A 10,357-nucleotide genomic window follows, 5' to 3' on the forward strand; every position below is an offset into this window, starting at 1 on the left:
ACTGTGCTGTAGAGAGGAGGGTATGGAGGAGACTGTACTGTACAGAGGAGGGTATAGAGGAGACTGTACTGTACAGAGAAGGGTATAGAGGAGCCTGTACTGTACAGAGGAGGGTATAGAGGAGACTGTGCTGTACAGAGGAGGGTATAGAGGAGACTGTACAGAGGAGGGAATGGAGGAGACTGTACTGTACAGAGGTGTGTATGGAGGAGACTGTGCTGTACAGAGGAGGGTATAGAGGAGACTGTACAGAGGAGGGTATAGAGGAGACTGTACTGTACAGAGGTGTGTATGGAGGAGACTGTGCTGTACAGAGGAGGTTATGGAGGAGACTGTGTTGTACAGAGGAGGGAATGGAGGAGACTGTACAGAGGAGTGTATGGAGGAGACTGCTGTACAGAGGAGTGTATGGAGGAGACTGTGCTGTACAGAGGAGGGTATGGAGGAGACGGTGCTGTATAGAGGAGGGTATGGGGGAGACTGTGCGTTACAGAGGAGTGTATGGAGGAGACTGTGTTGTACAGAGGAGGGTATGGAGGAGACTGTACTGTACAGAGGAGACTGTACTGTACAGAGGAGGGTATGGAGGAGACTGTACTGTACAGAGGAGGGTATGGAGGAGACTGTACTGTACAGAGGAGGGTATGGAGGAGACTGTGCTGTACAGAGGAGTGTATGGAGACTGTGCTGTACAGAGGAGGGTATGGAGGAGACTGTGCTGTACAGAGGAGTGTATGGAGGAGACGGTGCTGTATAGAGGAGGGTATGGAGGAGACTGTGCTTTACAGAGGAGTGTATGGAGGAGACTGTGTTGTACAGAGGAGGGTATGGAGGAGACTGTACTGTACAGAGGAGACTGTACTGTACAGAGGAGGGTATGGAGGAGACTGTACTGTACAGAGGAGTGTATGGAGGAGACTGTGCTTTACAGAGAAGTGTATGGAGGAGACTGTTCTGTACAGAGGAGGGTATGAAGGAGACTGTACTGTACAGAGGAGGGTATAGAGGAGACTGTACTGTACAGAGGAGGGTATGGAGAAAACTGTGCTGTACAGAGGAGGGTATGGAGGAGACTGTACTGTACAGAGGAGGGTATGGAGGACACTGTGCTGTAGAGAGGAGGGTATGGAGGAGACTGTACTGTACAGAGGAGGGTATAGAGGAGACTGTACTGTACAGAGAAGGGTATAGAGGAGCCTGTACTGTACAGAGGAGGGTATAGAGGAGACTGTGCTGTACAGAGGAGGGTATAGAGGAGACTGTACAGAGGAGGGAATGGAGGAGACTGTACTGTACAGAGGTGTGTATGGAGGAGACTGTGCTGTACAGAGGAGGGTATGGAGGAGACTGTACAGAGGAGTGTATGGAGGAGACTGTGCTGTACAGAGGAGGGTATGGAGGAGACGGTGCTGTATAGAGGAGGGTATGGAGGAGACTGTGCTTTACAGAGGAGGGTATGGAGGAGACTGTACTGTACAGAGGAGGGTATGGAGGAGACTGTGCTGTACAGAGGAGTGTATGGAGACTGTGCTGTACAGAGGAGGGTATAGAGGAGACTGTGCTGTACAGAGGAGTGTATGGAGGAGACTGCTGTACAGAGGAGTGTATGGAGGAGACCGTGCTGTTCAGAGGAGTGTATGGAGGAGACGGTGCTGTATAGAGGAGGGTATGGAGGAGACTGTGCTTTACAGAGGAGTGTATGGAGGAGACTGTGTTGTACAGAGGAGGGTATGGAGGAGACTGTACTGTACAGAGGAGACTGTACTGTACAGAGGAGGGTATGGAGGAGACTGTACTGTACCGAGGAGGGTATGGAGGAGACTGTGCTGTACAGAGGAGTGTATGGAGACTGTGCTGTACAGAGGAGGGTATGGAGGAGACTGTGCTGTACAGAGGAGGGTATGGAGGAGACTGTTCTGTACAGAGGAGGGTATGAAGGAGACTGTACTGTACAGAGGAGGGTATGGAGGAGACTGTACTGTACAGAGGAGGGTATAGAGGAGACTGTACTGTACAGAGGAGGGTATGGAGAAAACTGTGCTGTACAGAGGAGGGTATGGAGGAGACTGTACTGTACAGAGGAGGGTATGGAGGACACTGTGCTGTAGAGAGGAGGGTATGGAGGAGACTGTACTGTACAGAGGGGGGTATAGAGGAGCCTGTACTGTACAGAGGAGGGTATAGAGGAGCCTGTACTGTACAGAGGAGGGTATAGAGGAGCCTGTACTGTACAGAGGAGGGTATGGAGGAGATTGTACTGTACAGAGGAGGGTATAGATGAGACTGTACAGAGGAGGGAATGGAGGAGACTGTACTGTACAGAGGAGGGTATGTAGGAGACTGTGCTGTACAGAGGAGGGTATGGAGGAGACTGTGCTGTACAGAGGAGGGTATGGAGGAGACTGTACTGTACAGAGGAGGGTATGGAGGAGATTGTGGTGTATAGAGGAGGGTATGGAGGAGACTGTACTGTACAGAGGAGACTGTACTGTACAGAGGAGGGTATGGAGGAGACTGCACTGTACAGAGGAGGGTATGGAGGAGACTGTACTGTACAGAGGAGTGTATGGAGGAGACTGAACTGTACAGAGGATGGAGGTGACTGTGCTGTACAGAGGAGTGTATGGAGGAGACTGTGCTGTACAGAGGAGTATATGGAGGAGACTGTACTGTACAGAGGAGTGTATGGAGGAGACTGTGCAGTACAGAGGAGTATATGGAGGAGACTGTGCTGTACAGAGGGTATGGAGGATACTGTGCTGTACAGATGAGGGTATAGAGGAGACTGTACTGTACAGAGGAGGGTATAGAGGAGACTGTACTGTACAGAGGAGGGTATAGAGGAGACTGTACTGTAGAGAGGAGGGTATAGAGGAGACTGTACTGTAGAGAGGAGGGTATAGAGGAGACTGTACTGTACAGAGGAGGGTATGGAGGAGACCGCACTGTCCAGAGAAGGGTATGGAGGAGACCGTGCTGTACAGAGGAGGGTATGGAGGAGACTGTGCTGTACAGAGGAGGGTATGGAGGAGACTGTGCTGTACAGAGGAGGGTATAGAGGAGACTGTACTGTACAGAGGAGGGTATAGAGGAGACTGTGCTGTACAGAGGAGGGTATAGAGGAGACTGTGCTGTACAGAGGAGGGTATAGAGGAGACTGTGCTGTACGGAGGAGGGTATAGAGGAGACTGCTGTACAGGGAGGGTATGGAGGAGACTGTGCTGTACAGAGGAGGGTATGGAGGAGACTGTACTGTACAGGGGAGTGTATGGAGGAGACTGAACTGTACAGAGAAGGGTATGGAGGAGACTGGACTGTACAGTGAAGGGTATGGAGGAGACTGTGCTGTACAGAGGAGGGTATAGAGGAGACTGTACTGTAGAGAGGGTATAGAGGAGACTGTGCTGTACGGAGGAGTGTATGGAGGAGACTGTACTGTAGAGAGGAGGGTATAGAGGAGACTGTACTGTACGGAGGAGTGTATGGAGGAGACTGTACTGTAGAGAGGAGGGTATAGAGGAGACTGTACTGTAGAGAGGAGGGTATAGAGGAGACTGTGCTGTACAGAGGAGGGTATGGAGGAGACTGTACTGTACAGAGGAGGGTATAGAGGAGACTGTACTGTACAGAGGAGGGTATAGAGGAGACTGTACTGTACAGAGGAGGGTATAGAGGAGACTGTACTGTACAGAGGAGGGTATAGAGGAGACTGTACTGTACAGAGGAGGGTATAGAGGAGACTGTACTGTACAGAGGAGGGTATATAGGAGACTGTACTGTACAGAGGAGGGTATGGAGGAGACTGTACTGTAGAGAGGAGGGTATAGAGGAGACTATACTGTACAGAGGAGGGTATGGAGGAGACCGAACTGTCCAGAGAAGGGTATGGAGGAGACTGTGCTGTACAGAGGAGGGTATGGAGGAGACTGTGCTGTACAGAGGAGGGTATAGAGGATACTGTAATGTACAGAGGAGGGTATAGAGGAAACTGTACTGTACAGAGGAGTGTATGGAAGAGACTGTGCTGTACGGAGGAGGGTATGGAGGAGACTGTGCTGTATGGAGGAGGGTATGGAGGAGACTGTGCTGTACAGAGGAGCGTATGGAAGAGACTGTGCTGTACAGAGGAGGGTATAGAGGAGACTGTACTGTACAGAGGAGCGTATGGAAGAGACTGTACTGTACAGAGGAGCGTATGGAAGAGACTGTGCTGTACAGAGGAGGGTATAGAGGAGACTGCTGTACAGAGGAGGGTATAGAGGAGACTGTACTGTACAGAGGAGGGAATGGAGGAGACTGTACTGTACAGAGGAGGGAATGGAGGAGACTGTGCTGTACGGAGGAGGGTATGGAGGAGACTGTGCTGTACAGAGGATGGAGGTGACCACAGCCCCTCCTCAGGATGACATCCCCTACAACAGGGCCCCTCAGGATCACATCCCCTATAACCGGGGCCCCTCAGGATCACATCCCCTATAACCGGGGCCCCTCAGGATCACATCCCCTATAACAGGGGCCCCTCAGGATCACATCCCCAATAACAGGGGCCCCTCAGGATCACATCCCCTATAACCGGGGCCCCTCAGGATCACATCCCCTATAACAGGGGCCCCTCAGGATCACATCCCCTATAACCGGGGCCCCTCAGGATCACATCCCCAATAACAGGGGCCCCTCAGGATCACATCCCCTATAACCGGGGCCCCTCAGGATCACATCCCCTATAACAGGGGCCCCTCAGGATCACATCCCCTATAACAGGGGCCCCTCAGGATCACATCCCCTACAACAGGGGCCCCTCAGGATCACATCCCCTACAACAGGGGCCCCCTCAGGATCACATCCCCTACAACAGGGGCCCCTCAGAATCACATCCCCTACAACAGGGGCCCCTCAGGATCGCATCCCCTACAACAGGGGCCCCTCAGGATCGCATCCCCTACAACAGGGGCCCCTCAGGATCGCATCCCCTACAACAGGGGCCCCTCAGGATCGCATCCCCTACAACAGGGGCCCCTCAGGATCGCATCCCCTACAACAGGGGCCCCTCAGGATCGCATCCCCTACAACAGGGGCCCCTCAGGATCGCATCCCCTACAACAGGGGCCCCTCAGGATCACATCCCCTATAACTGGGGCCCCTCAGGATCACATCCCCTATAACAGGGGCCCCTCAGGATCACATCCCCTACAACTGGGGCCCCTCTGGATCACATCCCCTATAACAGGGGCCCCTCAGGATCACATCCCCTATAACAGGGGCCCCTCAGGATCACATCCCTTATAACAGGGGCCCCTCAGGATCACATTTCCTATAACAGGGGCCCCTCAGGATCACATCCCCTATAACAGGGGCCCCTCAGGATCACATCCCCTACAACAGGGGCCCCTCAGGATCACATCCCCTACAACAGGGGCCCCTCAGGATCACATCCCCTACAACAGGGGCCCCTCAGGATCACATCCCCTATAACAGGGGCCCCTCAGGACCACATCCCCTATAACAGGGGCCCATTACCTTTCTGCTGCTTCCGGGTCCCGAATCCAGGTAAACACAGCAGTTACTATGGAGATTCAGACACGCCCCTAGACACCGCTAAATCCACGCCCCTTAATTAAAGCGGCAACGACAGGACAAAGAGCAGGGAAGAAACTGATCCTCGTGCACAGTACTACTTCTCCTGTAATGTATGTATGGGGAGCGCACAGTACTACTTCTCCTGTAATGTATGTATGGGGAGCGCACAGTACTACTTCTCCTGTAATGTATGTATGGGGAGCGCACAGTACTACTTCTCCTGTAATGTATGTATGGGGAGCGCACAGTACTACTTCTCCTGTAATGTATGTATGGGGAGCGCACAGTACTACTTCTCCTGGTATATATGTATGGGGAGCGCACAGTACTACTTCTCCTGTAATGTATGTATGGGGAGCGCACAGTACTACTTCTCCTGGTATGTATGTATGGGGAGCGCACAGTACTATTTCTCCTGTAATGTATGTATGGGGAGCGCACAGTACTACTTCTCCTGGTATGTATGTATGGGGAGCGCACAGTACTACTTCTCCTGTAATGTATGTATGGGGAGCGCACAGTACTACTTCTCCTGGTATGTATGCATGTATGGGGAGCGCACAGTACTACTTCTCCTGTAATGTATGTATGGGGAGCGCACAGTACTACTTCTCCTGTAATGTATGTATGGGGAGCGCACAGTACTACTTCTCCTGGTATGTATGTATGGGGAGCGCACAGTACTACTTCTCCTGGTATGTATGTATGGGGAGCGCACAGTACTACTTCTCCTGTAATGTATGTATGGGGAGCGCACAGTACTACTTCTCCTGTAATGTATGTATGGGGAGCGCACAGTACTACTTCTCCTGTAATGTATGTATGTATGGGGAGCGCACAGTACTACTTCTCCTGTAATGTATGTATGTATGGGGAGCGCACAGTACTACTTCTCCTGGTATGTATGTATGGGGAGCGCACAGTACTACTTCTCCTGGTATGTATGTATGTATGGGGAGCGCACAGTACTACTTCTCCTGGTATGTATGTATGGGGAGCGCACAGTACTACTTCTCCTGTAATGTATGTATGTATGGGGAGCGCACAGTACTACTTATCCTGGTATGTATGTATGGGGAGCGCACAGTACTACTTATCCTGGTATGTATGTATGAATGTATGGGGAGCGCACAGTACTACTTCTCCTGGTATGTATGTATGGGGAGTGCACAGTACTATTTCTCCTGTAATGTATGTATGTATGGGGAGCGCACAGTACTACTTCTCCTGTAATGTATGTATGTATGGGGAGCGCACAGTACTACTTATCCTGGTATATATGTATGGGGAGCGCACAGTACTACTTATCCTGGTATGTATGTATGAATGTATGGGGAGCGCACAGTACTACTTCTCCTGGTATGTATGTATGGGGAGTGCACAGTACTATTTCTCCTGTAATGTATGTATGTATGGGGAGCGCACAGTACTACTTCTCCTGTAATGTATGTATGTATGGGGAGCGCACAGTACTACTTATCCTGGTATGTATGTATGAATGTATGGGGAGCGCACAGTACTACTTCTCCTGGTATGTATGTATGAATGTATGGGGAGCGCACAGTACTACTTCTCCTGGTATGTATGTATGGGGAGTGCACAGTACTATTTCTCCTGTAATGTATGTATGGGGAGCGCACAGTACTACTTCTCCTGGTATGTATGTATGGGGAGTGCACAGTACTACTTCTCCTGGTATGTATGTATGTATGTATGTATGGGGAGTGCACAGTACTACTTCTATAATGTCTGTATAAGGACTGCACAGTACTACTTCTGTAATGTACGTATGAGGAGTGCACAGTACCACTTCTCTATGTATGGACATTGCACAGTACCACTTCTCTCCTATATGTATAGACATTGCACAGTACCACTTCTCTATGGACATTGCACAGTACTACTTCTCTATGTATGGACATTGCACAGTACCACTTTTCTATGTATGGACATTGCACAGTACCACTTTTCTATGTATGGACATTGCACAGTACCACTTTTCTATGTATGGACATTGCACAGTACCACTTTTCTATGTATGGACATTGCACAGTACCACTTCTCTATGTGTGGACATTGCACAGTACCACTTCTCTCCTATATGTATAGACACTGCACAGTACCACTTCTCTATAGACATTGCACAGTACCACTTCTCTATGTATGGACATTGCATAATACCACTTCTCTATGTATATACGTTGCACAGTACCACTTCTCTATGTATATACGTTGCACAGTACCACTTCTCTATGTATATACGTTGCACAGTACCACTTCTCTATGTATATACATTGCACAGTACCACTTCTCTATGTATATACATTGCACAGTACCACTTCTCTATGTATGGACATTGCACAGTACCACTTTTCTATGTATCGACATTGCACAGTACCACTTTTCTATGTATCGACATTGCACAGTACCACTTCTCTATGTATGGACATTGCACAGTACCACTTCTCTCCTATATGTATAGACACTGCACAGTACCACTTCTCTATGGACATTGCACAGTACCACTTCTGTATGTATGACATTGCACAGTACCACTTCTCTATGTATGGACATTGCACAGTACCACTTCTCTATGTATGGACGTTGCACAGTACCACTTCTCTATGTATATACGTTGAACAGTACCACTTCTCTATGTATATACATTGCACAGTACCACTTCTCTATGTATGGACATTGCACAGTACCACTTCTCTATGTATGGACATTGCACAGTACCACTTCTCTATGTATATACATTGCACAGTACCACTTCTCTATGTATATACATTGCACAGTACCACTTCTCTATGTATGGACATTGCACAGTACCACTTCTCTATGTATGGACATTGCACAGTACCACTTCTCTATGTATATACATTGCACAGTACCACTTCTCTATGTATGGGCATTGCACAGTACCACTTCTCTATGTATATACATTGCACAGTACCACTTCTCTATGTATGGGCATTGCACAGTACCACTTCTCTATGTATATACATTGCACAGTACCACTTCTCTATGGACATTGCACAGTACCACTTCTCTATGTATATACATTGCACAGTACCACTTCTCTATGTATGGGCATTGCACAGTACCACTTCTGTATGTATATACATTGCACAGTACCACTTCTCTATGTATATACATTGCACAGTACCACTTCTCTATGTATGGGCATTGCACAGTACCACTTCTCTATGTATGGGCATTGCACAGTACCACTTCTCTATGTATATACATTGCACAGTACCACTTCTCTATGTATATACATTGCACAGTACCACTTCTCTATGTATATACATTGCACAGTACCACTTCTCTATGTATATACATTGCACAGTACCACTTCTCTATGTATATACATTGCACAGTACCACTTCTCTATGTATATACATTGCACAGTACCACTTCTCTATGTATGGGCATTGCACAGTACCACTTCTCTATGTATGGGCATTGCACAGTACCACTTCTCTATGTATGGGCATTGCACAGTACCACTTCTCTATGTATGGGCATTGCACAGTACCACTTCTCTATGTATGGGCATTGCACAGTACCACTTCTCTATGTATATACATTGCACAGTACCACTTCTCTATGTATATACATTGCACAGTACCACTTCTGTATGTATATACATTGCACAGTACCACTTCTGTATGTATATACATTGCACAGTACCACTTCTGTATGTATGGACGTTGCACAGTACCACTTCTCTATGTATGGGCATTGCACAGTACCACTTCTCTATGTATGGGCATTGCACAGTACCACTTCTCTATGTATATACATTGCACAGTACCACTTCTCTATGTATGGGCATTGCACAGTACCACTTCTCTATGTATATACATTGCACAGTACCACTTCTCTATGTATATACATTGCACAGTACCACTTCTCTATGTATATACATTGCACAGTACCACTTCCCGCCCTGTCTCAGATAATCACGTTATGTCTGGGGGGTGCAGTGTTTCCGGAATGTGCAGACGGATCCGGCGGGCGCGGCGTGGAATGTGCGCCCTATAGGCCCCGCGCTGCGCCATCTGCCGCCCCTTCTCTGCTGGGACTTAAAGGGCCGGTGTATGTGAATTATTCCTCCTTCACAGTGCTGCAGCTTTATGCTACATTTTCTCTGCTAGCTGTCAGTGAATGGAAACATTCTCCTGACTTCTTGATGTGGCCCTGCACAGCTGAGGGTCTGTCACAATGTATGGATTTAGTCACTCTACAAAATGATCCGAACGAAGTTCAGTCAGAAAATCAGCTGAAAACAAAATCCTATACGGCCGTTATTTTGTGACGCAAGATAAATAAATGGCGCATGAACTATTTCTCCCGTTATCGTCCGTCACAAAATAACGGACGTTAATTAATAACGGGCGATAACGGGTTAAAACAGCTATTAGAAAAATCCCATAGATTGTAATAGGATTTTGTTATCGCCGTTTTCAGCAGATTTTCAGACAAAATTTCGTACGGATCTTTAAAACTGAGTCATTTTGTAGTGTGAAAGGGGCCTGACGACGGGTGACAATGGGTGACAATGGGTGACAACGGGTGATAATGGGTGACGACGGGTGATAATGGGTGACGACGGGTGATAATGGGTGACAACGGGTGACGACGGGTGATAATGGGTGACGACGGGTGATAATGGGTGACAACGGGTGACGACGGGTGATAATGGGTGACGACGGGTGATAATGGGTGACAACGGGTGACGACGGGTGATAATGGGTGACGACGGGTGATAATG

At 48.6% G+C, this 10,357-nt stretch overlaps 1 protein-coding gene across 2 annotated transcripts in view; it reads right to left on the reverse strand.

Annotated features, from left to right (window-relative positions):
• The window catches only part of CCDC24 (coiled-coil domain containing 24), an 80,670-nt gene extending 75,005 nt beyond the window's left edge, over positions 1-5,665 (reverse strand). Inside the window, exon 1 of one of the 2 annotated variants that reach the window (XM_056533158.1) lies at positions 5,518-5,665. The gene's annotated coding sequence lies outside the window, so the exon portion shown is untranslated. The remainder of the gene's footprint in view (positions 1-5,517) is intronic. The other variant, XM_056533157.1, reaches the window with a different exon arrangement.
• Positions 5,666-10,357: the final 4,692 nt, after the last annotated feature.

Source organism: Hyla sarda, chromosome 7 (assembly GCF_029499605.1).
Source record: "Hyla sarda isolate aHylSar1 chromosome 7, aHylSar1.hap1, whole genome shotgun sequence".
Taxonomy (NCBI): Eukaryota; Metazoa; Chordata; class Amphibia; order Anura; family Hylidae; genus Hyla; species Hyla sarda.